The sequence below is a fragment of the Aegilops tauschii genome, chromosome 6, assembly GCF_002575655.3.
Source record: "Aegilops tauschii subsp. strangulata cultivar AL8/78 chromosome 6, Aet v6.0, whole genome shotgun sequence".
NCBI classification, from domain to species: Eukaryota; Viridiplantae; Streptophyta; class Magnoliopsida; order Poales; family Poaceae; genus Aegilops; species Aegilops tauschii.
In genome coordinates, this window is record NC_053040.3 from 32,596,850 (window position 1) to 32,604,010 (window position 7,161).

The following is a 7,161-nucleotide window of genomic DNA, read 5'->3' on the forward strand; positions in this document are numbered from 1 at the left end:
TAATTCAAGTAAAATACATAAGTAATTAGAAATAAAATAAATAAGTTTTTTGTTGTAAGTAGAAACAAAACAAAACAAATAAAGCAAAAGAGAAAACAAAAAACAGAGAAAAAAATTATGCCACCTACTAGGCCATCCGTGGGCCAGGATTCAGGCCCGCAGAAGGCCCAGTAGGCCCCACAGGCAAAGAGAACGGTTAGGCCCGAAAGCCTGCAGTTGAGAGGAGCTCGAGAGGGTGGGCGCAGCAGCGCTTATAAACCACTCTCGAGCCCTCTCAACTAGCGAGGTGGGACTAAACTTTTGACGCGGGGCAGCACAAAGCCTTTGGTCCCGGTTGGTGCCACCAACCGGGACTAAAGGGGCATTGGTCCCGGTTCGTGGCACCAACCGGGACCAAAGGCCTTTAGTCCCGGTTGGTGCCACGAACCGGGACCAAAGAGTTCCCTATATATACCCCCTCGCCATAGCAGAGCACTCCAGAGTGCTCTGTTTTTTCTGGCCGGCGAGGGGAGGGCATTTGGGTGCTCTAGCTCACCTCCTATGCACATGAGGTGTTCGATGAAATGGTTGAGCCACACTAGTTAATCTTTCTCCTCTCGAAACTCGACCTCCGAGCTCCATTTTCCCCGAGATTTGTCTAGGTTTAGCGGTCCGTCACGTCCCGTCCCCGTCTTCACCGCCGTCGATCGCCCGCGCCGATCTCGTCGCCGGCACCACCGTGGTGAGCCTCTTGTTCTTATCTTCTTTCTGAAAGGAAAAAATTCTTACTTTAGATAGTTACTTGTCTAATTTTGTTACTTTTATTATTCCTTCTTATTACATAGTGCGATGGTTTTGGTATCCGCCCCCGTCGGTCCTCGTCCTGTCTATGATTCGGATGTGGTATATATTATCTTTTTATAACTATTTGGTTCATTTATTGTTTATGACAAATATACCGACCAACGTGACATAGATTTTATTTATCTAGGAGGTGGTTGAACCGGAAATTCTAACCGACCCTATTGTCGAGAGGTTAAATTTAGTTGAAGAAGAAAACAATTACTTGAAGGAAAAAATAAAAAAATTGAGGAGGAGAAGATGATATTGGAGTTGCATGTTGCGGATGTCGTCGATGATCACAAGATCAAGATGGATGCAATGCGCTTGAAGATTAGAAAGATTAGAAAATATGCCATTCATACCGAGGCTTGGTATCATTATGCCGTTGGATCAATTGTTACCTTGGTTGCGATTATGATCGCATTTGTTTTCGCATTGAAATGTTTTACATAGTTTCAATGTATGGTTTAATTAATTAGATGCTCTGGAGAGCTATATATATGTTGTTAGATGAGAACTATGTATGTACTTTGGTTTTAATGTGATGATGAACTTCTATTAATTTGGTCACTCAATTATCTATTCATGATGTTCTGTAATGGTTTTTGACACACTTAATTATATATAATGCATGCAAATGAACCGGCAATGGATGTATGGTGACAGACACACCTCCGAGTACATTAAGGGCGTGCATGATTTTCTCAAAGTGGCTGAGGCAAACAACCAGAATGGTTTTATGTGTTGTCCATGCCCTATATGTGGGAATACGAAGTCTTGCTCTGACCGGAAAATCCTTCACACCCACCTGCTTTACAAGGGTTTCATGCCACACTATAATGTTTGGACGAGGCATAGAGAAATAGGGGTTATGATGGAAGACGGCGAAGAAGAAGAGGACGATGACAACTATGTGCCCCCTGAATACGGTGATGCTGCAACGGGGGAAGCTGCTGAAGATCAAGAGGAACCAGACGATGTGCCCAATGATGCTGCAAGGGGGGAAGCTGCTGAAGATCAAGAGGAACCAGTGCCCGATGATGATGATCTCCGCCGGGTCATTGTCGATGCAAGGACGCAATGTGAAAGTCAAAAGGAGAAGCTGAAGTTCGATCACATGTTAGAGGTTCACAAAAAAGGGTTGTACCCCAATTGCGAAGATGGCAACACAAAGCTCGGTACCGTACTGGAATTGCTGCAGTGGAAGGTAGAGAATGCTGTGCCTGACAAAGGATTTGAGAAGCTATTGAAAATATTGAAGAAGAAGCTTCCAAAGGATAACGAATTGCCCGACAGTACATACGCAGTGCGTACAAGGATCTGAACGCATGCCCGGTATGCGGTGCATTGCGGTATAATATCAGACGAGATGACCCTGGTGATGTTGACGGCGAGCCCCCCAGGAAGAGGGTTCCTGCGAAGGTGATGTGGTATGCTCCACTAATACCACGGTTGAAACGTCTGTTCAGAAACGAAGAGCATGCCAAGTTGATGCGATGGCACAGTGAGGACCGTAAGAAAGACGGGAAGTTGAGAGCACCCGCTGACGGGTCGCAGTGGAGAAAAATCGAGAGAAAGTACCGGGCTGAGTTTGCAGCTGACCGAAGGAACGTATGGTTTGGTTTAAGCGCGGATGGCATTAATCCTTTCGGGGAGCAGAGCAGCAATCACAGCACCTGGCCCGTGACTCTATGTATGTATAACCTTCCTCCTTGGATGTGCATGAAGCGGAAGTTCATTATGATGCCAGTTCTCATCCAAGGCCCTAAGCAACCCGGCAACGACATTGATGTGTACCTAAGGCCATTAGTTGAAGAACTTTTACAGCTGTGGAATGGAAATGGTGTACGTACTTGGGATGAGCACAAACAGGAGGAATTTAATCTGCACGCGTTGCTGTTTGTAACCATCAACGATTGGCCCGCTCTCAGTAACCTTTCAGGACAGACAAACAAGGGATACCACGCATGCACGCACTGTTTAGATGACACTGAAAGTATATACCTGGACAAATGCAGGAAGAATGTGTACCAGGGCCATCGTCGATTTCTTCCAACCAACCATCAATGTCGAAAGAAAGGCAAGCATTTCAAAGGCGAGGCAGATCACCGGAAGAAGCCCGCCATGCGTACCGGTGATCACGTACTTGCTATGGTCAATGATTTACACGTAATCTTTGGAAAGGGTCCCGGCGGACTAGCTATTCCGAATGACGCTGAGGGACACGCACCCATGTGGAAGAAGAAATCTATATTTTGGGACCTACCCTACTGGAAAGAGCTAGAGGTCCGCTCTTCAATCAACGTGATGCACGTGACGAAGAACCTTTGCGTGAACCTGCTAGGCTTCTTGGGCGTGTATGGGAAGACAAAAGATACACCTGAGGCACGGGAGGACCTGCAACGTTTGCACGAAAAAGACGGCATGCCTCCGAAGCAGTATGAAGGTCGTGCCAGCTACGCTCTTACGAAAGAAGAGAAAGAAATCTTCTTTGAATGCCCGCTCAGTATGAAGGTCCCGACTGGCTTCTCGTCGAATATAAAGGGAATAATAAATATGCCAGAGAAAAAGTTCTAGAACCTAAAGTCTCATGACTGCCACGTGATTATGACGCAACTGCTTCCGGTTGCATTGAGGGGGTTTCTACCGGAAAACGTCCAATTAGCCATTGTGAAGCTATGTGCATTCCTCAATGCAATCTCTCAGAAGGTGATCGATCCAGAAATCATACCAAGGCTAAGGAGTGATGTGGCGCAATGTCTTGTCAGTTTCGAGCTGGTGTTCCCACCATCCTTCTTCAATATCATGACGCACGTCCTAGTTCATCTAGTCGACGAGATTGTCATTCTGGGGCCCGTATTTCTACACAATATGTTCCCCTTTGAGAGGTTCAAGGGAGTCCTAAAGAAATATGTCCGTAACCGCGCTAGGCCAGAAGGAAGCATCTCCATGGGCCATCAAACAGAGGATGTCATTGGGTTTTGTGTTGACTTCATTCCTGGCCTTAAGAAGATAGGTCTCCCTAAATCACGGTATGAGGGGAGACTGACTGGAAAAGGCACGCTTGGAGGGGACTCAATAATATGCAGGGACGGATATTCTTGGTCTCAAGCACACTACAAAGTTCTACAGAACTCTACCTTGGTGACCCCGTATGTCGATGAACACAAGAACAGTCTACGCTCCAAACACCCAGAGCAGTGTGACGACTGGATTACATGTGAACACATCAGGACTTTCAGCAGTTGGTTGGAAACACGTCTCAGAGGTGACACCACCGTTTGTGATGAGTTGTACTCGTTGTCCAGGGGACCATCTTCGACTGTATTGACTTACAAAGGATACGAGATAAATGGGAATACATTTTACACGATCGCCCAAGATCAAAAGAGCACCAACCAAAACAGGGGTGTCCGCTTTGATGCAGCAACCGAGAGGGGAAAGGACACATATTATGGTTACATAATGGACATATGGGAACTTGACTACGGACATGATTTTAAGGTCCCTTTGTTTAAGTGCAAATGGGTCAATCTGCCAGGAGGCGGGGTACAGGTAGACCCACAGTACGGAATGACAACAGTGGATCGGAACAATCTTGGTACACTGACGAACCGTTCGTCCTAGCCAATGATGTGGCACAGGTTATCTATGTGAAGGACATGTCTACCAGACCGAGAAAAAGAAAAGATAAGGAAGCGAATACCTCATACGATGAGCCAAAGCGCCACATAGTTCTTTCAGGAAAAAGGGACATTGTGGGAGTGGAGGGCAAGACAGACATGTTTGAAGATTATGAAAAGTTTCATGAAATTCCTCCCTTCAAAGTCAAGGCTGACCCAAGCATCCTGATAAACGATGAAGATTATCCATGGTTACGGCGCAATAAGCAAATGACACAAGCGAAGAAAAAGTGAAGATTTTCTCCTGCAACTATTATGATGATACCATGCCAACTTTGTAACAGACGAGTATGATACCATTGTCTGTTTTGTACACGAAGTGCATCTAGTTTTTGCCGTAACCCTCTCAACTTTCTTGCACATGCTATGTGGATGAAATGATGACTTTTTAGAGTTCATTTGAAATGCTTTTCAATTTTAGGGTCTTATAGCTCAAAATAATTAGTAAATGCATGAAAAATAACAGGCAAAAAATTAAAAATTATGCCACCTACTGGGCCACCACGGCCTGAATACGATTAGAAATCCATCCATGGGCCAGGATTCAGGCCCGTAGAAGGCCGAGTAGGCCCACAGGCATGTACAGAGAGGTTAGGCCCGTAAGCCTGCTTTAGAGAGGAGCTCGACAGCTCAGGCGCACCGCACCTTATAAACAGGTACGGCTCTCTCTCAGCTAGCGAGGTGGAACTAAACTCCCACCACCACGCCGCTGTGCAAGGCCATTGGTCCCGGTTGGTGGCACGAACCGGGACCAATTCCACCCTTTGGTCCCGGTTGGTGCCACGAACCGGTACTAATGAGGCTGTGGCCCCACGAGCACCTTTAGTACCGGTTCGTGGCACGAACCGGTACTAGAGTTTCTTACTAAGCAGTTTTTTAGTCCCACCTCGCTAGCTGAGAGGCACTAGGAGCGGTTTATAAGCCCTGAGTGCAGAGACGATGAAGAAGAGGCGCAATGCTCACGTTGCTTAGCTTCAAGCCTTGAGGAATAAGGTAGACTGCATGGAGCTATGTGCAGTACAGTCTACACTATTCCGAAAGGCTTGAAGCAAATCAGCGAGCATTGCGCCTCTTTTTTATTTTTAATAACTTATTACAACTTCTTGTGTTCCGACAAAATAAAATAAACTTTAATAAAATTTATGAAACTGAAATTAACAAAGTATTTTCTGTTCAAAACATTATAAGAAACCTCTAGTATTATTGAAACTAAAATCATATAAAATTGATGCAACTAAAATTATCGAAGTATTTTCTGTTCAAAATCATTAAAAGCAAAAAGAATTTTCATAAAGAACTTTTTTTGATAGAAACTTTAATAGCAAAAAGAATTATCATAAAGTAAAATAAATAAGTAATTAGAAACAAAATAAAATAAAATAAATAATTTTTTTTTGTAAGTAGAAACAAAACAAAATAAATAAAGCAAAAAAGAAAACAAAAAACTAAATACAGCAAAAAGAATTTTCATAAAGAACTTTTTTTGATAGAAACTTTAATAGCAAAAAGAATTATCATAAAGTAAAATAAATAAGTAATTAGAAACAAAACAAAATAAAATAAGTAAGTTTTTTGTTGTAAGTAGAAACAAAACAAAATAAATAAAGCAAAAAAGAAAACAAAAAAACTAAAAACAGCAAAAAAATTTGTTGGGGCGCTGTCCGCTGGGCCCTCCAACACTCGGGTTTGCAAATACAGGCCCAGAAGGGCTAGAGGGCTCAACGGGCAGCGCGCCAAAGTTAGGCCCAGAAGCCTGCTATAGAGAGGAGTTCGAGACAGCAGCCGCAGCGGGGCTTATAAACCACTCCGAGCCCTTCTCAACTAGCGAGGTGGGACTAAACTTTTGGCCGCGACGCGGGCAGCAAGAGGCCTTTGGTCCCGGTTGGTGCCACCAACCGGGACTAAAGGGGTGCATTGGTACCGGTTCGTGGCACCAACCGGGACCAATGCCCCCCCTTTAGTCCCGGTTGGTGCCACCAACCGGGACCAAAGGCCGCCGCTTCCCGCCCTTTGCACTGCTGAAAAGAGGGCTTTGGTCCCGGTTGGTGGCACCAACCGGGACTAATGCCTACCTTTAGTCCCGGTTGGTGCCACAAACTGGGACTAAAGGCTTTGCTATATAAGTTCACACTTAGGAAATTTTCAGAGTTACCTAGCAGTTGCCGCCCCGACGACGCCGACACCGCCAGGCTGCCCTGACGCCGCCCGCCGCCCCGACGCCGCCCGCCGCCCCCGCCGTCGCCGTCGCCCGTGCCCGTCGTCGCCGTTGCCCGCACCCTCGCCGTCAGCCGCGCCCCTGCCCCGACGCGCGCCGCCCCGGCCCGTCCCCGTCGTCGCCGTCGCCCTGCCCCGCCCTTCGCCGCCGACGCCTCTGCCCCTGCCCCGACCACGCCGCCGTCGCCTCTGCCCCTGCCCCGACGCACCGCCGTCGCCTTGGTCAGGGCCGGCACTGCCCCCTAATTTGTCCCTGTTTTTTCTGCACATTTATATGCTTATATGTATATGTATGAGTATATGTATGTGTGTATATCTGTTTATATGTCCTTTTTTTAGATTTTTTTTTGCATTTTCTCTGTGTATATGTATGTATATATGTTCTCTGTGTATATATATGTTCATGTATATATGCAAAAGATAGATTTTTAGAAAAGTTAGG